Below are 25,424 nucleotides of genomic sequence, written 5' to 3'. Positions count from 1 at the left end.
TCTGATAGAAAACTCTGGTGGCTATAGGATGATAAATGATTTCAGTCTCTCTCCTGATATATGCTTATCTCCAGTTGTACAGAAAAATCTCTGCTCTAGGCACAAGCAGGGAAACCTCAGTGTCTGAAGCCTTGGGAAGAGCCAGGAGCAGCTGAAGGTTGATTTGCAATGCTTGTTAAGCACTCCTGATACGCCTGCCCTAGAGCTAAAGCAAACTTCCCCTGACACTAATGGTGTTTGGTCAGTAACAGTCTACAAGATAAAAGGTGCTGAGCACAAGACTTGTTTGCTATTATTTAAATCAGTTCCTGGTGTTGGGCAGACCTGGGACTTTTGAAGGGCTCTCGTGCAAACAGCATAATTAAAGCCATTAACATCTCTCTGAGGTGCAAGTAGCTAATTTTTCCAGAAAATGGCAAATTGTCATAAATGTATTTCATAATAAATGAGTTCTTTTTTAAAATTGGACCTACAGCTTACCAGAAAGTGAGATGAATTTTTCAAGAATGTATTTTAAAATACCAAAAGGAATCACTTGGATTTTTGCAAGTTTGTATCTCTGCATGCTCAGTGCTCAGTGTGTTTTGACTCCAAGTGTGCTATAGATAGAATTAGTGTCTTTTCTTGAAGAAAAATGTGGGAGATTTTTGTCTTAAACTTCTTACCATCCAGCTCAGGAATTTGTTTCAGTGACAGCCAGTTGTTTTGCTCTTCTTGACTTGTTTTTCTTTTTTAATAAACAAATTTAATACCATCAGATGTCTTAAAATGTAATTGACAGTACTTCAAGAACACAGACTTGTTACTTTTTGTCATAAACTTGGCTAGATCAAAAACTGTCTTTTGGGATTACTAGGGTATGAAACAGCATTGAAATGTGAATAGCAGAATGATTAAGTTGTCTCCTGTGCCAAGCAACAATATTGTTGTTGTTGTTTTCTGATATGTATACAACTCCTGCAGCATTTTATTCTGTCAAGGTTTTTGAAAAGTACAACATTTTGAAAATACTTGTTCCCCAACAAATGAAAACATTTAAGAATATTTGTTTATATGGGCTCTGGAGGAAATGTTTGTTCCAAAGCAGTCCTGCTACTTCTTGTTTTCTTCTGTGAAAAGAGCTGTGATACTTTTAAGATTTCTCTCTGGTAAACTAAAACAATCTTTCAAAAGCCACAGATGTATAATTGATACGCTTGGATAAGTGACTATGAATGTCCTCTATGATAATAGAGTGATTGACAAAGTGGTCAATGCTCTTTTAACTTGAATAAGCCAAGAAAGCAGCAGCCAAGGAAGGTACCCAAGGGACATTCAGAATTGCTGATGACATGGGAGAGAACCTCAGCAAACCTGTAAAAAGCCTTTTCTGGAAGCAAGAGTCTGCTACCTGCTCAGATTTTCAGAAAGACTTTTGAAGCATTGCTAACATTTTCAGATTCCCTTACCATGCCTGCAGAGAATGACACCTGTGTTTTGCATCCTTTTGTTTCATTATCTCTCACAGCTGCACCCTGAACAATTACCTTTGGCAGGTGTTTAAACTGCAAAGAGCTGCAGCAGCCCCAGCCTTGCTGTCGGTGTGGAAGGAGGGAAGGAAGGCAGGTTGAGAAGGTGAACCCAGCACAGCAAGGGCACCATCTTAAAGAAGCTGATCTGAGTTAAAGCAGCAACCTCTGACATTTTGTCCTTGCTCATGGAGGTGCTACTTTGCTATGGAGTGCACCTAAATCTACCTTCCATTGCACAGCGTGTTACATCCTTTTAGTCTCTCAAACTCTTATCTGGAAAATCACAGGAAAATGCAACAGTTTGGTAAGAGTACAGCTGTCAGTCAAAACCCTTTTCTCAGATCCATTCCATGATTAGGCACTGAGCATGAAGGAGAGAAATGCAATCAATAGCAAAGGCCTTTGTGTGCCTCTTGCTCTGGATAGGCCTGGTGTTAAGCACCCTGCTGCTGGGCAGCCCCTTGGCACAGGGCTGGGCAGCCCACACTGCACAGCAGCCTTGGAATTTTTCTTAGAGGAATCAAATCAGGTTTCCAAAGACCTCTTCTTGGGTTTTAGCTAGATCTACACTAAACATTTTGGCTTTGACAGAACAGCCTTTTCTGCAGGCAATATTATTGATTCTGCCCTTTGGTCAGTACCAACCACCCCACGCAGTGCTGCAGGCTGGGGGCAGAGTGGCTGGAATGGTGCCCAGCAGAAAACATTCTGGGAGTGTTGGTCAACAGCAGCTGAACAAGAGCCAGCTGTGCCCAGGTGGACAAGAAGGCCAAGGGCATCCTGGCTGTAGCAGCAATATTGTGGCAGCAGGAGCAGGGCAGGGATTGTCCCCCTGTCCTGGACACTGGGGAGGCTGAACCTTGAGTGCTGTGTGGTCCCTCACTGCAAGAGAGTCATGGAGGTGCTGGAGCAGGCCCAGAGAAGGACAACGAGCCTGGGGAAGGATGTGGAGAACCAGCCTGATGAGGAGACACTGAGGGAGTTGAGTGGGCTCAGCCTGGAGAAAAGGAGGCTCAGGGGAGACCTAATCACTCCCTACAATTCCCTGACAGGAGGGTGTAGCCAGGGTGGGGGGCAGCATCTTATCCCAAGTACAAAACATTAGGATGAGAGGAAATCACAGCATCAGGTCGTGCCAGGGAGGTTTACCATGGATTTTAGCAAAATTTCTTCACTGAAGGGGTCGCTGAGCACTGGAATAGAATGCCCAGGGAAGTAGGTGGTTTTACCATCCCTGAAGGTATTTAAAACATGTAGATATGGTGTTTAAAGACATGGTTTAGTGATTGATTTGGCAGTGTTAGGCTTATGCTTGGACTCAATGCTGAAAAAGGTCTTTTCTGACCTAAATTAATTCAGTGATTATTACTGAATTCTGAATTCATGTTATTATTGGGTCAGATGAGATAATATTTTGGTTCTTTCCAGTCCAGTAGAGACTTTCATGGAAGAATTACTTTTGATTGTGCTGAAGAGACCTTCAGCAAATATTTGGGAAATAATTTTGCCAGACTTTAGCAGCATCTGGACACAGTAATTGCCATCTACAAAGTCTTTTATTTTCTGTTCACCAATTGGATTCTGTTCTCTCTTGTCTTCCCGCACACAGATTCTTGCACTTCTTTTGCCCATTCTTTACTACCATTTCTCTTCCTCTCTGTCCAAAAATTTCTTTTCCATAGCAGACCAATATTTTCTGCTGCTTCTACTTCTGCCTAGTGGAGGAATTCCCAGGGTGCTGCTCTGACATGAGATATTCCATCAATGAGCCTTTGAATCTAAAATATTTAAGTGTTTACAGCACTGTCTTTCCAGGCATGACACAAAGTATTTCCAGGCCAAAACTGAGTGTACACAACCATCCTTCATCTCACTCATCTCACCTGGTATAAGACAGGCACTGCAAATCAACTACCACCTCGCCAGTGGCAAAAAAAAAAAAAAAAAAAAAAAAAATAGGTTCAACAAAACAACTCTGGATCCGCAGGCTCCTCAGATCTCGGAATGGTGCAGCCTCCAGCTCTCCTCTGTGATGGTGGACAGAGCACTGACACATCATTCTGCCTTTAGTTTTTCACTAGTCAGACCAGATCCTTTCTTCTTCAAAGATTTTCAAGGGAAAACCCCCATGTTTTAAATAGAAATGTGTACTTCCTCTCCCTTCATACTTTCCAGTCATGCTGTGCAGCTCTGCCCTTGTGTCTCCTTAATGCCAACAACTCTGTCCATTTCAGAACCCCTTTGGAGCTGCTCTCCTTAAAAGTTCTTTAATTAAAGATCATCCCCTTTCCTGCCTGTGCTGTGCTCTGTTCCTCACTAGTTCTCCTGAGCACTGCTGGGGCCTCACTACTGCTTTAAGTGGTGTCTTTTCCATTTGATTGTCTTCCCTCTCGGTGCCGCAGTGTGCTTTGGTGCTGTTTTTCTCAGCTTTCCTGCTGAAGTGCTGTATGATGGCATTGCTCTGTGAGTCAAGGTACAGAAAAAACACATTCTTTGATGTAAGGAAAACATTCTGTCTCATGCACTTGACTGGAATTATGGGATGTGTCACTTGTCTGCCTGGAAGATGCTGGTGCCAGATCTGCCTGGACAGTTGTATATCCTCAAAATTGAAGTGAAATATGGTTCTGTCTTAACAAGGGGGCTGCAATTTTCAGTACAATTTTTCAGACAGCTCCTGAAACTTTTGAAATAATTTAACAATGGAAATTTGGGCCAAATTTTTCAATACTCTTTTCCATGAATAATAGTACTTAGCCGTAAAGCACTAGTTGGGGTGTTTGGTTTGTTTGTTTCTTTTGTTATAAATGCTAATAACAATGTTTTAAAAGTCTTTAATCTTAGGGGTTTTCAGTGAAAAGTCTATATTTACGTATATAAAGAAGTCAAACAGAAGCACTGCTGCTGGTAAGAACATTATTTTTGTAGAATTTGTCCTGAGCTGTTTGGTGTTAACTGGAGTAACCCACTGAGGTTGTATAAATTATCTATCACACCCTAATTTAGGTTAGTTCTGACCTGTGGGTTTCCAATATCTGTCCACAGCCTCCCGCTGTTCTTTCTGCTGCTTCAAACCCCAGATGTTGTTCTGTCAGTTTAACTCTGCCTCCAAAATGGGATTGAGCTTGAAACCCAAAACAAATTCAGGCATTCAGTTTTGAAAATCTTTATTTAAGGGAGCAAAACCACTGAAAATTATTTCAGATTCATACTGGAAGTTACACTATATAGACTTGTGTTTCTGAAGAATGTTGCTATTCTATAAAGCTCCAAATGCTTCTATAAATTGGGAAGATTTTCACCTTGAACTCCTCCTCTTCCCTCAAACCCTAAGTTGTCTCCAGTTTCGAACATTCCTAATCCTGAGGATAGGAGTTGAGGGAAATTGCTTCAAAACCAGATGCAATCCTCATTTTTTCCCAAGCAGACATTGACTGTGACTTCTGATGGCTTCACTGAATATTTTTTTACTGCCACTCTTACACAGCCCATTTTGCAGGGTAAGACCTCAGAGTTGGCTTCCAAATTCTCCACTGGGATATGAGCTAGACAGGCAGTGGATAGGCAGCTAAGGAGGAATCTGGTTTTGGTATTAAATAAGTTGTCAACAGAAAAATACAGTCATGTGGGCTGCTGGCTTGTGCTCAGTGACACAGCTGTCGGGTTTGTTTGGGAGCCTTCCTGCTCTGCAGGAGAAAAGGTGTCACCTTAATCAAATGGCTGTGGGATTCTGTCTGCCACAAAGGGGAAGCCTGCAGAGTTTCCTTCTTCATCAGATTTAAAGCCCGGAGATAAAGAAAACCCAAAAGAGACAAATCCAAAAAAGATCGTCAGCTCGATGTTTTCTAGCAGGAAAACCTGCTGCTCCACCAGAAAAGAAATGATTTTCACTTCAGCAGACTACAATATTCAGGAGTGGAGAAAGGGAAGACATCAAAGTTGCATGTAGCTGGCTGTTTCACATGCTGCTTTCTCAGTATTTCTCACTGAAATTATCCATGTGTGCTGCTGGTTTAAACAGAAGATCTGTAAAAGAAGCAAGTTTTAAGGGCTTCATATTGTCAAATGTGCTTTTCAGGTTACTAACTGGAGGGAAAAAATATTTAGGTAGCCACATATTAGTTTCTTATCCTGTAGGAATGCTGGTTTTTTCTACATTCTGTGCTACCTTCCTCTGAGAACCTGATTTATCATTGCAAAATGCAAAATAAATGTTGGTTAATCTCTTTAGCTCTTAGTTGTTTTATGCTAACATAGAAGGAATACTTTAACCTACTGGAAAGTGAGGGAAGGATGTGCCTTTTTCCATAACTCTTCAAGGCACTTGGGCAGAGGTGTGTGCTGCCCTGGCAGCAGCTTCCATCAGCAGGATCAGAAGGCCAATCTGCAGCTGGAGGTTTGCCCAGGGCTGGGTCTGCCTTTGCTCCCAGTAAACTGAGGTTTAGCCTTGGCTGGATGCAAGCCTCAGAGAGAGGCAGCATGGAGCAAGGTGTCTGCTAAGCAAGGGCTGCAGCTGGGAGCAGAAGGCAGCAGGGACAACCTCTCCTAGGCAGGGAAAAACGTTTCTGGGGCTCACATGAAGAAGAGACTCAAGACTCTCCAGGAGCTGCAGCCTCTGTGAGAGTGAGGGAAAGGTGCCTTGCAGGCAGTTGGTAGCATGTAGGTCATGAACCATCTGTGCTTTAAATAACTAATTCACCAAGCTGAGTCACCATCTCTCCTTCCACTCCTGACTCTTCTGCACTGCTTAGATGTCTTTTGTTATCCTTTATTTTTCTTGCCTAACTGTATGAACCATAAGGGGGGAAAAATACCTTTCTGTCTCCAAAACTTGGGGATTGCTCTCTGTTGAATGAAAAGGACAGTTGACAGTGTTGTAGGGAATTAGTTCCCCCAGGAGAAAAATACTGCTAGATATTTTATTGGAGTAATACCAACAATGGGAGCATTCACGGGTTCACGGCTCCTGTCTTGCACTGGTCATGCTTTTTAAAGCTTTTGCGTTTTTGAGACTCCTTTGGTCCCTTTTTTCCATTGGCCATCAATGTGAGTAAAGGAAAAATTCTAGTTATGGCTAACTGTGTTGATTTAAGCTGGCAACCTGGTCAGTAAGGCTCTGTTTGGTATTTTGATAGTAAACATGACATTCAGTCCTAAGTGGTGCTGAAGTTTTTCTGTTCATTGTGCCTTCTATAGAAAATGGAGACTTTCAGAGAGCACAAAACCCTGCTTTCTGGATTAGCTGCATTCTGAATTAAATTTAAATACAGGGTGGTCTTAATCTCTAGTATTAATGGGACATATGTCTAATAAAAATATATCCTGTTTTCACTTTAATGAGAAAGTTGAGACTCAAAATAAACTAAGTGTTGTTTCAGTCAGAGAGCCTGGCTAACAGAAATACAGTTTGGTGAAGCTAAAACACAGAAAAAAATATCAGATCTGTGAGAGAAAGTTTTATAGAAGAAAATAATTGATATCAAACTTGTGAGATTGATTGAAAATGAAGGCAAGGCTATTAGTTATTATACAGCAAATAACTAGTTATATTATATTAACATACATCATATAAGAAATTATTTTGAAATTGAAGCCTAATATGTAATACTGTTATTACATAAGTAATATTAAAGTTACAATACTTAATATGAAATATATAATAAATTCTGAACTACTGGGAAGTAACTTGGACAGTTGCTGACCTGATATGGACAAAGTTAGTAGAATTCTCATGCAGTGTTACTAAAGGCAAAATTTGTAATAGGACTCTGCTTTTTCATGTGCAGTATATTTTCCCCTATAAAGTGACATGACTGCTCAAAATTCTGAACTGTGGCTCTCAGGAGGAATGCTGCTGTCACTGGAGGAAAAATGTATATTGAAAAGTCACAGATGTCAGCTGGCAATAATTACGGCAGCTTAAATATGTATAAATTTGTACGTTATTGTAGAAATGTATTTTTTCATATGAAAAATTGTGATGTTAGAAATTATATTCCAGACTCTTTTTTTATTTCTTAAGGCTGTGGGTTATAATTTATGGCTTTGGATTTAGTAAAGTTGTGTTTTTCCTGTCTTGAGTAATTTCAAGGATTACAAAACTGTAGGAAGTTAAAATCTCATTTGAGGTCCAGAAACATGCATCAAATATATCATCTCGAAAAGGTACATCTATATATGTTTTATGGTTTTAGTATTTTACAACTTTTTTTACAATAACTTTGCTTTTCAACTTCAATATTGTACTCTGCAGTTTTTCACTGAGCAACAGCCGCTGTTCTTCCATTATTTGGCTCTTTAACTTTTTTTTTGTCTTGTATTCAGTGCTTTGAGGGTATGGGGGAAGCAGCAGCCCTGTATAAAATATTCTGAAAGCCAACAAGAGAGGGCTGAGACTGAGGCCAAGGCAGTGTGGAACAGCACAGGGAATAGTCTGCCTTGTGCTCTTCTCCTCAGATCCAGCACTGCCTTTGGTAAAGCAGAGAAAATCTGGTATGCAAAGGACAGCGTAGCCTTCAGTCAAAGGCCAGGAGGATGCTGACTGCTCCTGCTTGTACTTGCCGAGGTACAATGAGTGCTAAATAATTCATTGTTGTTCCAGCAGCATCTCCAGGGGCAGCAGCCCCTGCAAAGTGCTGAGTGGGGCAGCTTTGGATGACAATTCTGGCAGTGGTGGGGAGAGGACACAGGATGGCAGGGGTGGATGTCCTCACACTGCTCAGGGTGAACACTCTGCCTGCTAGGGTTTTAGCAGCTTCACATGTTCTGTGTTCAAATAGAAGGTGCAGATTTAAGGGGTTTTATTTATCGATTTCTTATTTGTTTGTTTGTTTTTGTTTCAAATGGCTTATGTTAAATGTTGCTTATTAAGCTAACTCCCCCGTTAAGAAGAACTGGGATGTATCTGCTTAAATTTGGTAGAGACTGGCACTAACAAATCCTTTGCCACTGGAGACAGAAAACTGAATTCAAACCCGGTGGTTATATTTCTTCTTGCAAGTAAATCTCAAATCTTGATTCAGAACATTAGGGATTTTTTACTGTCTCCTCAAATTCTGATGTTGGCTCATTAGTTTTAGGCAGCTGAAATAACTCTTTGATCCTGTGTACTCAGACACAGCAATAAATTAAAGACAAGTCTTGCCAATATTCTCAAAATAGAAGACTAAACTGATTTGATTATTTTCCTTTAAACATTTTTAATTAATATTTAAATTTATTTAAGAGGGGAGGTAACAGAAAATGAAGCTGTGTTAATAGTTTGTGAAGAGCATACAGTTGTGGGCTCCTGGATTTCACACAGTAGTTGACTGGTGCTTTTATTTTTGTCTTCTGGGCAGAGATGGATGAGGGAGTTTGGAACAGCTTTTTCACTGGAAACTTAGTTTTTTTCTGTGTCATGTGGAATAACAAATGTTCTCATAGTTAATATGTGAACAAGGAAATTAACACTGTGTGTGATCATTGCAGAGATATAATCAAAATAAGGGAGTTTATCAAAGTTATTTTCAAATATTGTAGTTGGGTTGTGGTTTTCTCCAGGGATCCAGATTTCTCTTAAGCTAGACAACTCCAGTCTCAGAGACAGAGTTTTTGCTTCCTTCCAGCTGTTACCCAAATGAAATGAGTGTGCATTACTGGTGGCTGTGTGTATTTACACCACACAAATGAAGGCTGTGCTGCTCTGTAGTGCTGCAGCACCCTGACAGCCCCGCAAGAGAGCAGAACTTGTTGAGCTTGGTGCTTTGTGAACAAACAATGTGAGGCTGCCCCAGTAGAGGTTTAAAATAAAGCCCTGCAAGATAGACCTGGGAAAAGGAGCTGCATTGATTTGTTGCAGGTAAAGGTCATGGCCAGAATTAGAACACAGTGTGTTACAGGAACACCTGAAATGAGATTTTCCTGCCTGCAAGCTCACTGTGTTTTAGTGGACCATGCTGCTGTTGAGCAATAGTTTTATTTTTCCACTTATCCCCCAAGGGAAAAACAACATGGGAAACTGGATTTATGAATAAGGCAGTTATTCTAAAGTACTGCTATAAATTGTCATCTTAATCTTATTTTGTGTTTAACATTGTTACATTCTTTTCCAACTGTTTTTTTTTTGTTCAATTTCTGAAAAAAACAGTATCTCAGGGTTAAAGCAAGTGCGAGTAAAATAATTAGTAATCCAAAGAACAAATCCAGCGAATGTAAGATGAAAATGCAAATCTAAATCAGAATTTTACAGGTAAATGGTTTTGAGATATATTCCATGTCACAGCCCTAGGTTTCAGTTTTAATTTTTTTTTCATTTTTTTCCCCCTCTGGCTCCCTAACTAATTTTCCACTGAATGGAAGTTGTTCATCCTTGCTCAGATGATAGAAACCAGCACTAGCATGGGGGAAGAATTCTAGATTGTAAACACGTTTAAAAACAATTAGCTTCCCAAAATGAAGTTGGTATTTTTTCAAGCCTGAAGTGTCTTGCCCTAATCTCTGGGACAACAGTTGTGAATACATTTTAGTTTTTAGTCAAAAGCCTATCTTTTGACATTTTTCTCCTATATTTTTGTGTCCTTTGTGAACGTTTCCCTGTTAAGCAGTTACCTACTCTCCTAGGGGACTTTTTAAATATAAATAAATGGAATCCACATACACCCCTACTCCCTCCCTCTATTATGTTGAGCCATGAGAAATTTTGCTTGCAGTGAAGTGTTTAATGAAGTATTTCTACCCTATTGCTGTTAGTGAAGGGGAAAGGTCTGCATTGTCACACTTCTTGCCTTCATCTTACAGGGTAAGGCAGAGCTGTGTACAGTTAATAACAGTTGGACTTATAATGAGAGTAATTCAGAAGTTATTAAATAAGATCTTTACATTTGCCCATTCATGCCTATAGTTCCAAACAAGGAAGTATTCTGGCATATATGAAAATCCTTAATGGAAGTATTATGCTCATTGTATGACATTTAATTCTTGTAGTGAAGAAAATTTTCCTGTTTTGTGTGGAATACTTTATTTCTTGTAAATGAATATTTTAGATATGTCTGTTGAAGACACCTATACTAAATCCACCCTGAAGCAGTTTGGGTTTTTTTAAATTCTCACCCCCAGAATGCGATGAATTAGGAAATGCTTCTTTTCCTCTATCAAAGCCTTTTTTATAACAGTTGAATGAATTCTATAACAAAACCTGAGTACCAGGAGAAGCCTACTGTGGAATGACTTTAAAGTCTATTTTAGGTCAAAATTGGAGGGGATTTTTTATTTAATATATTCATCCTAGTTTTAAGACATAATCTTGTATATGTTTATGCAGTGCACTCAATTATTTTCCGTCCTTCACTGCCACTGATAATTTGTTAGCAGCAAAGCCTTCCCAGTGGCACACAAAAGGATATAAATGTCTGTTGTGTCAGCAGCACAGCAGTCCTTAGGCCACACACAGCTGTTCCCTCTGCCCTCAGCTGCTAAGACCTCATTTTCTGCCTGTTCATGGAGGTGTTAAATTTGTTCCTCCTTAAACATACAGAAAAATGAGACTGTGACACATTTATGTGGCGGGAAATGAACAGGTCAGGAAAGCTCAAGAGCCAATGGAGTACCAATAGACGCAGCCAGGGAAGCAGATCTGAATTTGTTTTGGGGAGGTGAAGAAGGGTATGTCAATAAAAAACCTCCATTCTGTAGCTGGAAATGTTTTGTATGAAAAATAATCTGCCCTGAAAGCAGAGAACACAAAGAATGAGAAAGGGAACCTCTCGAGCCTTTTTCTGAGATACTGATAATATTTTGAGGTGATACAAAGGAATGTAACAGCAATTTCAGTTTGCTTCTTAATTAAGGAAGTAGATTTTGCTTACAGCAGCTTCAATGAACTGTTAACTATGTACCTTTTTAGTAGAATGCAGCAAATTGCTTGCAATGATCAGCAGTCTTTTTTACCAGTATATGTTTTAAAAGTTGATGTCAAAACCTCTGTTTTTTGTTGGTGTGGTTACATATAACAGTGGGACTCCAATTTTGTTGGGATTTTTTCATTTGAATTACAGCTGCACTGGTGAAATCCCTCCAGTCCTGTCAAGATGTCTAAAATCTATGTCCTTAAACATGTGGAAAAACCAATCCCACAGTATGTTTTCTGTTTTGATGAAAATTCATGGCTGTATTAAAGCTACCTCTCTGATTCCCATCCTCTCCACCCCTGGGACAAAAGTAAGAAAACAGAGAAAAGAAAAAAAACCCCAAACCAGGCAATCATGACACTGAGATTTAGTATTAGCCCTTCTTGCTTCTGGGGGAATAACCAAATGTCTTCAGCATTATTTCAGTGCAATACCAGTCTAAAGTTAATTTCCAAGTGTTCTGTTTTGTGGTGAGGCAAAGTAGACCTAATCCCAGGGAATTTTAATCCACCAGCCTAAAAAGGCAAAATAAACACTTACACAAATATCCCAACCCCACAAAATTCTTAACACTTGTATTTATCACTTTAAACCAATTTTAGCTGAAGGGAAAATGTAAATGATGCTCAATGAAAAATATTCCCATACTATAGGAAGCCACAGAACGATCAACTGTAGAATTTATATCTATTAATAGAACATGTAGCTCTAAATATTTTAACATATGCTGTTTGATTAGGGTGACAATATGAGTGTATGTATACAGTTATCAGGAATTTGTTTGGGAAAAAATATAACTGTTCAAAGCTTGGTAATGCCCCATGACTGTCTTCTTCTTTAGTAAGCTTTCACTGGTTTTTAATGTGTGCCACAGCCTTTTCTAATTTCTAGTTATTAGGGTGAAAATTCTTTAGGCACCTCACAATATCTTATTCAGTAAAATTATTTTACAGTGTATGACAACAGCTTCCATAAATAAGTTAATAGAAAGGCAAATGAAGCACAAACCATCTGATCCAACACAGCAATTACAAGGATAATGGTTGCCTTGATGTGAAGTAGCAGAATACTAAATCATTTAATAAAATGAAATTTGTAATTTATTACTTAGTTATATTCAAGTTGCTATAAATATGTTAAACTTATGTCATATCAGATTTTTTTAGTAATATCTCAGTGAGAATGATTGCTGCTGCCTGTATGTGTGTGTAAGCACAGCTCCTTTCCTTTTGATCTGATCCTGATTTGCTTTTGATACATTTTGCTGTTAAATACTGGCCATAATTTTTATGTTAGAAAAGCTGGTGTTTCTTGAGGTGCAATGGGCACAACCTGTGGCATTGTTCCCCAGCACAGTCTCCTCCTAAGGACCTGCAGTAAGAGGAGCCTCTCTGGATGTTTTCTATAGAAAGAAAAGAAATAGTTTCTTCAGAAACAGTAATAGAAATTCTTTTCCACTGTTGCTCAAATATCGTCAAAATTGTTTTTCAAAAAACTGGTGATTGTTTCCTTGTCTGAAGTTTGCTTTGCTTAGGTCAAGCTACCTACAAGTGTTGTTTTAGCAGAAGTACTGAATCAATGTCTGTCTGCACTCTCACTCACAGCAATGTAAATAGCAGCGTGTTTGTTTTCCTTCATCATGAACTGCTTTGAGAGCTCACTTAATGACACACGTTGAGCAGAACTTACAATCACATTGCTGTGTTAGGCAGCTCTGTAAGGGACGGTTGTGCACAACTTTGTGTCTGGCCAGGTTTGTTCAGCTGCTCGCTGCACTGCCCAACCTCACTGTTGTACCTGTAGGCAGAATTCACCTCACAGCTGTACACTGCTTATGGTTTAAATCAAACTCATTTAAAAACGAAAATGGGAAACTTGACTCAGTCCACTGAAGGGCTTTAGCATAATTGATTTGACTGGAAGTTAAGAAAAATCTAAATTTGCAGCAATTATTTAAAGTTATTTCTGTGTTGCCACTGTCATTGACAACATTATGTGAAGGAAGAAGACAAAAATCTGTATGTATGAATTTGGTTTTTGTGCTCAAATCTTACATTTGAAGAGGCAGGTATCCAATGTAACTAGTTCCTTATTTTGGATACACTTCTCTGCAGCATCAGTACAGTGGACCTCCTTCTGGAATGCATTTTTCTGATGGTTCAGAACAGCAGTTGATAAAAGGGCAGAATGAGGGAGACTTCCTCATGTGCATGCACATATATTTGGTAATATTTTTCATAAAGGATAATCTCTGTAGAAACTTTCCTAGCTTTGGGGAAAAGGCACTGGAAAAGAAATGGCCAGATTGGTATTCCTGAACATCCACTATTAATAATACCATCCTCACCTATATATGACCTCTCAGAGTCTATGTTCTTTGAAGCAGAAATGGATCCCAGTTTTTAGTGACACCAAATAATTTCAGCAAGCAGCTGGATGTAGGAAAGCCACTGTTTGGAGCATTGCCAGCTCTGACAGAGCAATGCTGTGTTGCTACTTTGCCCATGAAATTGGCAGAATTGTAATGTCCAGGAGTGATAAGCAGAACTTTGCTACAGTCAGCTTCTTTCCTTTTGTGGCCATGATTGCTGGTAGGATGCACCTCAGATATTCCTGGGAGTGGGTCATGATATGGCCAAAGAGGCTGAGAGAGGTTCTGGCTCATCAGGGGAGAATCCAAGTGTCCAAACATTATGTGTAGCTTTACACTCATTATTTGTGAGCTATTATCTTTGTGTGCAGCCAAAGCATGAGGATGTAAATCCTCATCTGTTTTTTTAATATGTTGAAAAGGCACCATATAGTTGTGGGCAGATAATATATTTTATGGACAGGATTCAGAGGAACCTGATGTTGTGGTTGTCATTTTTAATCACTTGGATCAATCACTTCAGTCTGCCCAAATAAAGGTTTTTCTTCAGCTGAGTGTGTTGAATGCAATTCCCATTTTCATTGTGGGTTCTCAGTTATGAGAGTTTTCTCATACGTTTACCCCTATGGGTTTTTTCAATATGTATAAGGAGATGGCATTTTCTCTCACAGAGTGTTTTATGCCAAGTCTTTATAAAGACTCACATTTTTAATGTGAAAAATAGCTCTGGATAAAAATCTGTTGTTGATTTATTCCCTTGTCTTGTTTTTGGCTCCCATCTCTGACTAGAGCAATAGCCTAGTTCAGTGCAATTTTATTCTATTTTTTAAAACATACAGACAAGTGGTGCTGCTATTCTCTAATTTTGATTTTGCTTTGTAGTTTTGGGTTGATTATGACCAACATATAAAAAGTGTTTTGACTCAATTAAGCTTTCAGTTCAAATTTTTGTTTTTATTTTTCTTTAACCCATTAAAAGAAATCATAATAACAGAATTTCAGACTCGGTAGGGAGTTTAATTATTTTTGTCTTTTTCAGTAATTTATTCACCAGTTGGAGTCTTTTCTGTAAAGAATCTTAATTGAAATACTGCCTAATTTCCTGGTTGGAATTCAGAAAATGAAATATGTACCAGGGACGAGCAGCAACAGCAAAAAAGATTGATTTTAGGAAAACACATGCCAAGCAAAGTTATCAAAGAACACATACTGGAATTTGGATTCTTCCATCAGCCTTAGTTTTATTTGTGGCAGGATATAGAGGAATGAGAGGGCTTCCCAGACTTGCTGGAAATATTTAAGCAGATTCTCTCATTCATTTTGTTCCAGAGGTGTCATCTGCAAGCTTCAGGGGGTGCCATCTTTTGCTCTTGTGTTTCTCCAGTTCACAATGTAAGAGATAAAGATATTAAATGGGAACAACCTGGGCCCTGTGCTCCTGCACTCGTTACCACCATCCAGGTGGAGCAGGAGCCACTAAATTTCCCTCCACTCTAACCCAACCTTCCTGCCAGACTTGGACCTCTTTGGCTGCCCACCCAGGGGGCCATGGCATCCAAACTTAAACACAGCACTGCTGGGGCAATAGCACTGAAAGCCTCGCTAAATTTGGGATAAATGACTTTTACTGCTCTCTACAGCTACAAAAATTCAGTCATTTCGTCATGAAAGGAAAGCAGATTGGCCAGCCATGAGTTATCCTTTATAGGTCCATTCCAGTTCCCAGTCATCACTCTGGCTGTGGGCCCAGGGGTGTCTTTTCAGGGACTGAAATCAGGCTGGCTTGTTAATAGTTCTCTGGGTTGATCTTTCATAAATTGTTCCCAAATCTCAGGTAACTCAGTCCTCAGTAACTGAAACATCAACAAATAGACTTACTGATGTTTTGGTTTTAATAAGGGAATATTAAAAAAGATTTCTTGATGCAATTTTTTTACTATCTCCTTCAGAAAATGATGTTGTTTTAGATGCACTGTAGAGAACAATAATCTTGGAGATGATTGGGAATTCTTCCTCCATTACTTTTACCTGGAGGATATGCAAACTGGTGCTTCTATTTGGCGAGGCCTTCATTATAAACAGACACAATACTTGTGCATTTATTCATTCTGCAGTGCTTTGCCTTCCTTCATTAGTCTGGCAAAGGACTTTCAAGTAATGTCCTGATCTCAGAGAAAGGTGTCAGTCTCTGCAATAGCTGTTCCTCAAGCACTTGGATTTGTTAGAATTTTCAGAAACAAATACTTTTAATGAGAAAAATGAATTGATTCTGTATCCTGTTTCTAATACACGTATTTTCTTAACTTGTATTGCTATAGCTATATTCTCACTGAAATATTACCAGTCCATGCTTGAACCAAGGTCTTTGAAAGGTAATCTCGTGAAGGTTTAATTTATTTCTCAGTAGTTTTAATGAATTTATGCAAATCCGAGTGAAAATAAAAGGCTTTTACATATCAGCATGGTTGTGAGAGGGCACAAAAAGCTTCCTTCTGGTATTTAAAATGCAATCAATTTCTTGTTGCTGACTGAAGTTCAAGCTCTGTATCAAGGGGATGACAAATGGACTGAGACATGTTCTTAGCTGCATTCATTTGTGGCATGTTGGTCAAGCTGTGAATCATTTTCTGAGGAGCTGAAGGATGTCTCAGCATCTTGTATTTCAAGTATTTAATTTTCTACATTCCCACATTGTGTTCGTGGTTTGACATGATGATGGGGAGAGTGACAAACTCTAAAAATAAAAATATTTAACATCTCATCCTGGAAGTTGCTCTGGTTCTGCTGATGAAGTGTATTCTAAATAAGAGCACAGGTTCTTTTGTCTTAGCTTTATTATCTTGATGATCTTAAGAGGAGTGAGCCTTAAGCTATGAAATGCACACCAAAAGAAGATCCAGTTTGGTACAGCAATCCTACAGTTATTTTCTGCTCTCACAAACAGCACTTTGTGATAGTCTGAATCCCTATATATCTGTTGCAGAAAAGATACAGGCTTGTATTCCACACTTCAAATGACAAATAACTTTACTTCAACTTTTCTTAGGCCAGTGAGCCTCAAGAGCTGCTTTGTTTAAAATTCTTCCAGGGTTTTCTGTGCCATATGACCTGATCTTACCAAGAATCAAACCAAATACATCAGTGGTGGTGAAGAAAAAATTTAGGTAGAGAACTCCAGGGCTTAAATTCTTCTGGTTTTTATCGTCTTGAACTTCTGCTTAAGGATTTAAATCTCTTGTGCAAAATTAATTAAAACTGTTATTTCTGATACATCTTAAAGAATGAATATCTGAGACAGCAGAGTAAGGAATATTTGGGTGGCAGGTGTGGGGCATAAGATATGGAACATCTGGAAGGTTTGATCTATGATCTGGAACATTTCAAGGCAAAACTAAAATATATCATAATGCTTTTGTGGGGATTGTGTGTTGGAACTCTGAGTTCTGTTTCCAAAGCTGCCCCAGGCATGGATGATCAAATTACAGTATAGTGCCATAAATTAGTATTAATTCTTTAATATAACCGAGGATACAAATATTATTCAGTTATTGTGCTACTTGGGCAGCAAATTCAATGCTTTGTCCTTCATATTCTTCTCATGTTTAGATAAGGGAGAAATCTATAAACATATTTGCTATAGGTCACAATCTGATCTCAGTTATTTTGCTGTAAAACTGGAATAAATCTTGTTTGTACAAATGGAATTACTGAAATTTTATATAGCTGTGAGTTGAATTTTACCCTGTCTCTAAACAATTCTTGCTAAAGATTGAAAAGCATTAAATAAAATAAGTAGGTCACACAAGTGAGATGATAGTGCCCCTTATCTTTAAACAATATTCTAATTTGACTCTACTGCAATGAAAAGAAATGAATACTGTATGTGCTCCCATGTGAGCTGTCAGAAAGATAAAACTGAATATTCTCTAAATCAGCTTTTCCACGGACAACTGCTTCATCATCATTAGTATGTATATTCTTATTAATATCTAGGCCACCCAGTTATGAGATCCTAGACTGCAGCTTTCCATAATTTACAACTGCTATCATTTTCAGCAGGATTGTATGCATGACCTATCACAGAATGAGCACTTGATATATCTCTCCGTGTCTTCTCCAAGTGTTATTTTGAAATAAGGGCTAAGAATAAATGTATACATCTGCTGAGGAAGTTGCATTTCTGCACAGTGTGGTGATCCTTGCCAACTGCTCTGCTGGGTGTGAGAGGACCGGTCACTGGAGGTGTCTGACAATTTGGAATTAAGACAGTTTGGCAGATGAGGGCAGACACATGAACCTTCTAAAGCAGTAGCTCAGAGCTGGGATCAGAGTATAAATAAATTCAAAATTCTGTCACTCACCAGGGGTGTAAATGAGAGTGGAGTAGAGATGACTGTAGCCAGGCTTGCAGGCTGAGGCTGGAGAACCAGTATAGAGGTGACTGCTGTAAACACCAGGAAATTATGCAAAGAATAATACATAAATGTATAAAATTCAGTGTAGAATGTGCTGGTCTGAGTGATTGACTGCAGTGACAGCCAATGTGAGTGGGGGATTCAGTTTATTGTTAAGTGCCAGGTGGAATTTGAGATAGAAATTTCTGGGATGGGATTAGCTGTTGGAGGTCTCCTTATGTTCAAAATGCTAAGGGATTTCTTTTATTCCACAAATTTCTATCCTCCTTTTTCCAGAGTAATAAGAATTGCTATTTGTTTGCCTTAATAATTATATTATTATTTATAAATGTCAAAGAAAGCAGGAGTTAGGGTGGGGGTAAATGAAAACCAGCCGAGCAGTAACAGTAACTGCTGCTTATTAAGAGCACTTTCTCTAGTGGCATCTCTGGAGACATCTTGATGAAGTTTTTGTGGTGAAAGAACTCTTCTGTAAGGGAAATAAAATGGAATTATTCTGTTGCTCAAACCGGCAGCACATCCCACTTCTGTGTAACCAGGCTTGTTTAGTGGTAAAGCTGTGTAACATGTCTAAGAAATGGTGAAACCTGTTAGCGTTGCAATGGCTGACATAAAATCTGTGATAATAGAAAAAGTAGATGGTCTTAATCTGTTGGGTTTTTTTTTTTGGGGGGGTGTGAAATCTCTGCGGTTTCAAGTGAGTCAAGCCATTAGTCTTGAGAAAAGCATGTCAAAGTTGAAACTAAAATCTTCCAGCTCTGTTGATCACCATTAGCCAATATGCACTTTCTAGGCTAAGCCATCAAAATTGTGATGGAAATATTTTATGAGGTTTTAAAATTGCTTAAGGATTTTTAAAAAATCAGGTTTCGTGTAGATGATTATTTCAAACTTTTATGTTCCTCAAATTTCTTGATACAACCTGCTTGAAGGTCTCTTGGTGTCTTTCCTGGTTAGGTGCCATCATCCTGTGCAAAACAGCTTGTTCTAAAACACAACTATTCTTAAATAAACATATTGAGCTTCATGTTCTGAGTCAGATACACCCATGAGACAGAATGTTCTGAGTCACAGCTGAAGAAGATATGTGGATGGATGGTTAATAGAAAAATCTTAATTGTTAGAATTCTGCAAAACATGAAATAAAGAAGTTGTGATGTTGGCTTGAGAAATAATTCTGTTTTCAGCACAGCCTCAACTGGAAATGCTGTTCAGGTTATGGAGGGTATGTTCCTTTGGTGCAAGCCCTTTCACTGAGGTCACAGAACTCACTCTTTTATTCTGAAAGTGACCAGGATCTGTCGGTTCTATTATTTTTAAGACATTTTGTTCTTTAATGCATTTTTTCTTCATTGTATGGATATGTATGTGCAATGATTACACTATAAATCTTCAGCCTCAGTATACCACTTAAAAGCACACTTCCATCTATTTGATCTATCTTGGCTGGTGCTGGTTTTAGTATTTAATTTATACAAAAGTGCCTCCCAATGATTTTTTTTCTCCTTTTTTTTTCCTGGTGGCTACAATTCCCTCATATGCTAGTGGTGTTTGCACCATTCCCACAGGCTGGGAATCAGTCTCTTGGCTGTAGTGAGGTGTGTGCATGCAGCTTGTGAACCAAACACCAAATAAAATTGTCTCAGTTTAAGACAGCTACAGCACTGATGAACTTTATTCCAAGTGACTTGCACAATCTGGCAGTTTTGTTCTGTCAGGAGGAAAGCTGCAATGAGCCAGAGCTGTCCTAGGACTCCTGGTACATTGGCAGCTGATCTCAGAAATGTTACAGACAGAGCTATGGAGAAAGAATTACATCAAGGACAACATCCATACTGTTCCTAGGAAGCTCTTCCACCTTCCTTATCATCCTGAGCAATTTCAAAAATATTGCTTTTCTCTTAAAAAGCCATCATTTTCTTCCTATGTAAACATTTATTAGTAGGACTGACAGATTATTTTTAAAGATGCCATCATAATTTTAATGATGTATATTGTACCTTAGGATAGTCAGACGCTACAGACTCTGAGTTTTCAATCTATTTACAAACTCTGATTTTCTGTGGCATATTTTCTCCTGCAAGACTCGTCTGTTGAAGTAATTTCTTTTCCTAATCATTAAATGCATTGTACTTTCACAGAAAGCAATTGTAAAATGTGTCAGAAAGAAAATAAAGAGGAAAATAGTTACAGAAACATCTACTGAGTAAACCAACCTCAAAGGATGTTGAATCAGCATAATATCAAACACAACAACAAAATAGTTCTCAGAAATGGAACCAATACAGTTATTGGGTTTGCACCTTAATTATGAGCAAGCTACCTAACAACCTGTGTTTTCCATGAAATGTATATTTCCTTAGGCGTGTACAAGGTAACTAATGTTGATCACTGCTTAGTGCTCAGCCACATCAGCCCTGGTAGGTGCTTTTCTAGCACTGTAGAGTCAGTTCCTGCACCAGGAGCCCATTCCATATTGACATGAGCACTATCTGCTTGCCACCTTGAGAGATGTATTTAAAGATGGTTTCCAAAGGTACTGGGGGATGAAAGTGCTCATGAACTGTGTGTGATTCCTCAGCCAGTGTGCACAGAGGCATCAGGAGCTGAAAGAGGAAAAGAGCCTCTGCACAGGGATAACTGAAGGGTAGAAAATGTGGGTGAGCAGAGATTGGATTTGTCTTCCCAATTCTGCTCCCTTCCAGGGAAATGCAGGTAGTGTGGAAGAGTGTGTGACATGAATGTGCTGGGCAAAGGGTGTATTTCTACTGTTGGTGCCAACTGATTGCCATGACAGCTTTTTGAAAGGCTGATGCCTTCAGATTAGGCTGAAACTGCAACAGGCTCTTTGCAATTATCCCCTTGAGCTAGTTGAGGGCTCAATCCCAATCCAATTACCTGCTGCTTCAACCAGGAGCCCTTTCTTATTCTGAGTAGTCCCTCTGCTTCAGAGAAGTTATTGTGATACAGTGGGAAGGTTGGGTTGATTTTTCATGAACTTTACATCACAATGAAAGATTTGGCAGGAGCAAAACTATAGAACTTAAGGTAAAATATGGGTGTCTGTTTTGTGACTGCTTTGCCCAGTGACATTGGAGAGGTTGGAGTTGTTACTTTCACTCAAATTTTCCTCTAACTATTTAGTTCATATAACAGAAGATGCAGTGAGGAAAAAGCCTTCATATGTGATTATTATATTTTGAGTTATGAAATTTACTCCCACTACATTTTCAAGGCATTTTACAATGCAATATTCTCTAGCTTTTACAGAGGCCAAGAGAAGTGAGTTCTCAAAAAAACAATATTCACCACTTTCTCTGGTCTGGATTTTTTTTGAGAATACAAGTTTTGTGGCTTTTTATTTAAAGCAAATGGAGATATATTTTCTAGATGATTTTTTTTTTAAACTTGGAAGTTTTTTCACCGGATCTGTACAGCAAAGGTAATCTACAGATCAGCAACATAAACATCTTGCAGTGCAAGAGCAGTGAGATTGTGCTGTTGAGAAGTTGGAGCAGCAATTTGCAATTGCAGGACCATTTAAACCAGGAAAAAGTGTCACTGCTGTCTTTGCATTGCCCAGATGAGGCTGCAGAGTACCACACACCTTTCCTGGTGTGGTTTTGAAGCTCCTAGTGATGGCAGCCCAGGATTCCTATGGGGCAATGCAAACCTTTTAACCTGCCTTTCACTTTTGTTGACGTTGATTAAAACTTAACTGTCACTCAACAGCTTTAAAGCTGCTATTAGGTAGAGTTTAAATGCCTGTCAGTCAGGGTTTAAAACCCATGATCATCTAAGAATTGGGTGGTAATGAAGAAACATGACTTGACCAAGGAAATATGAGAGACTTTAGCAGAAAACACAACACCAGTGCAGATCCATGCAGCTTTGCTGAAGCTGTTTCCTGATCAGCAAGCTGTGTCCTTCTCTTTTATTCTGATGATCTCCCTGTATGCAGATTCTGCAAAACTCCAGAATTTAAACATTAAGGATAATTGTTTGGAAACAGGAATTAAGTAGGACTGTTAATACTTACATTTTGTTCAAGGAATATAAAATTGGGGTCATCTTTTGTGTACTTACCCATCTAGTTAGGGCACATGCATGTGAGAATGGAAAAATGCTGGCATTTATTTGACATTTCACCATCCCACCAAATTTCCTAGCAGAGGCACAGCTTAGTGTTTTCAGGGTTTGTAGATGTATGTGAGGACACCTGAATAACTTATAGCCATTGAAAATTTGATTTGGACTCAAGACCAAGAGCTAAGCTGATACTGACTGTACTTCTCAAAGCAGATATAAAAGCATTAGGAAATCATGCATGGAGATGTTTTCCTTGGATGTAGCCACAAGGAATATATTATTTTAAAAGAAAAAATATAGAAAAGCTAGTAAAGTTAAAATCAAATAATGTACAGAGAAGACTGCTTTCAATAAAAGCTTAATGCAGCCTGGAATAACTTATGGCAGAAAAGCTACTGAAAGCTTAAAAAAACCCCAAACCCCCATAAGGCTTCTGGTACAGGCCTGAAATGACCAATGGGCTCTGAAATGTCATGAGGCACAGTTTCCTATGGTACTGATGGAGACAGTAAGTTTGGAATCTTATTACAAGAATTGAGGCTGTTTGCTTCAAAGACATGATAAATATAGTTGTATCCAAAGTGGAAAACCAACTTTTAGGAAGGCAGTACAATAATATTGCTATTTTAATATCAACTACTCAAACTCATTGGAAATATGTATTGCAGCTCAATGTCCTCCTGTAAGCAGATCTGTGTTGGGAAGCTGCACAGACCTTTGCTAAGTCACTGCAGTTGGTTTGTAGATTGCATTGTCCATGCATGGAACCTTGCATAACACTGAGATATCACATCCAAAATATTCAGTATTAAATTAGCACCCCTGGCAACATCAGGGCATTGTTTTGGCCACCTGTAGGCAGACAGCAAATCTGATTACATGGCTTAGACAAAAATGAAATGGATTCTGCTTGAAAACATGATAAACCACTATTCTCTTAAACCTCCCACAAGGTAAAACCTACTGCAGCCTTGGTTAATATAATACTATTGTTTAAATTATTGTCTCTCTAAATTACCACCACCTTTTGAAGAAACAGTTAGGATTTCCTTTTAAATAGTTGGAAAATGTGTTGTGTTCCTCTGATCCAAAATAAGGATAGCAGAAACCATCAAATTCATTAAGCAAACCCATATCTATTGAATTTACATGAAAATGTAAATAATTTCTCATTTTCCTGCATAATAGTCTGATTCTTAAATGAATAATTATTTGTCCTTTGCCCTTATCATTTAGCACAGCTAGGAAACTGGATTATTGATGAAGAAAGATAAGATAATGTAATTGCCCTTAAAACACAATGAAATCCTTTAGGATATATTCAGTAAGTGAGATTACATAATGAGTGGTTTTGGGAATGGAATTTGAGGCTTCTTGCATTAAATTTACCATGTAACAGCACTTCTTGTGTGGTAGAGCATATTATCAACAAAAACTCTTAGATGGATTGAATTTCACAATTTTTTAGTGGTATGATATTTTCTGAACAGCCTAGGGTCAGCTCTTTATAATGAGCCGTGGTGATTAGAATGTATTTTGCATAATTTTCCATTAGTCCTTAATGGTTTCACTTTATACCCTTTTACAATCAAAAAATCAAGCTCATTTGGGTGAACAAATGTCCTGTTAGTTTTTATAGACTTACAAAGGCTTGTGGAGAGACTTACACAACAGGTGTCAAAGTGTTAATTGCTAACAAACCTTCAACAATGGGAGATCCTGAGCTCTGCATGTAAGTTCTTTAATATTGAAATGTTGCTGAGGGAAGCAAGTAGTTGAGGTTCAGGGTGTTCTTGTAAGGATTACAGAGCTAACTCTGATTTGAGAGTATTTCCTGACTGTTGTGACAGCAGAGTGCTCTCTGTAGAAGAAAGCTCACCAGGTAGCCTCAGTGTGTTATATCAGTCCTATACAAACTACCTCATACTATTAAATTTTACTTTTCCACTATTAATCCTTTCACAAGCTCCTCAGAAATCAAATGTAAGCAGCAATTACACAAACACAGATCGATGACAGCCTCAGCAAGGCTGGAGCAGCCCTGTCTGAGCAGCACCAGCAGAGAGCAAAGCAGGGCAAGTCCTTTTGCAAAGCAGAATATCTTCTCTCCGAGTCCCAGGGTGCAGATGTGCCACGAGCTGTGCTCAGTTTGTGTGAGGGAATCACAATAAATTGACTGCTAAGAACCATGTCTCCCTCATTGATCCCTATGAACTGAGCTAAGTCCCTTAAGCCTCATAAATCACTGGGGTGAGTTGGAAGGAGAAATGGGAGATTTCAGCCCAGGGAGAAATGTAAGGGCTTGGTTTTCATTGTTTTTCTTCTTGCTGAGCTCTTATTTCATAGTTTCAGTTTATAATGATTCTTTTAAAGTTTTGTACATTCATTATTGATGCAATTTTTATCTCACTATCAGTCACCTGTAATTCCCACTGAATTATCTTCTGTTCTCCACTGACAGCCACATTCTACTGCTGATTTGTGGACACAGGGTGCACCTTGAGGATTTTTAATTCACTGGAGTTTATGATATTTGATTTAGCCTTATTTTCTTCGTAACCTGCAATTTGTTAAAATGATGGAACTGTTTTTTTCCTGCTGTTTTAAGCATGCATTTTAATTTCCCCATATGCTTAAATTTAAAAAAAAATGGGTTTTATAGAATGTTCTGAAGAAAATTAAGATTCCCTCATGCACAGATCTCAAGTAAATTCTGGTTTTTTCCAAGGCACAAAAATTAAATGAGCTTTTTTTATGGAAGCAAATTGACATATCAGACCTGTTAATTTATGGCTGATTTGACACAAATAAAACACAGGTTTGGATTTTACTTTAAAGAGGGGATTGGAAAATCTCGGAACAACTATTCTGGCTTGACAGAGAATCTCAGAAGAGTAGGTTTGCTTCAAATTAAAGAAAACCTCCATTTACCTTGCAAAGTGTTCTATCTCATTATGTTTTGATATTCAGCCTAATGTTTTTACAAATTAAAATGATGAATTCGTATCAAAGGGAAATAAAGAGGTTAATTGTAATGTGCATTCCTGTTTCTTCTTTTATAACCAATTTATTACAGGGCTATGTCTATGTCAGAAGTGAATCTTGAATGTCTTGATATTAGTCTTTGAGAAACTGCAATCATTGATAAGTC

Source organism: Lichenostomus cassidix, chromosome 8 (genome assembly GCF_008360975.1).
Source record: "Lichenostomus cassidix isolate B80296 chromosome 8, HeHo_3.0, whole genome shotgun sequence".
NCBI lineage: Eukaryota > Metazoa > Chordata > Aves > Passeriformes > Meliphagidae > Lichenostomus > Lichenostomus cassidix.
This window is presented reverse-complemented; position numbering follows the sequence as displayed.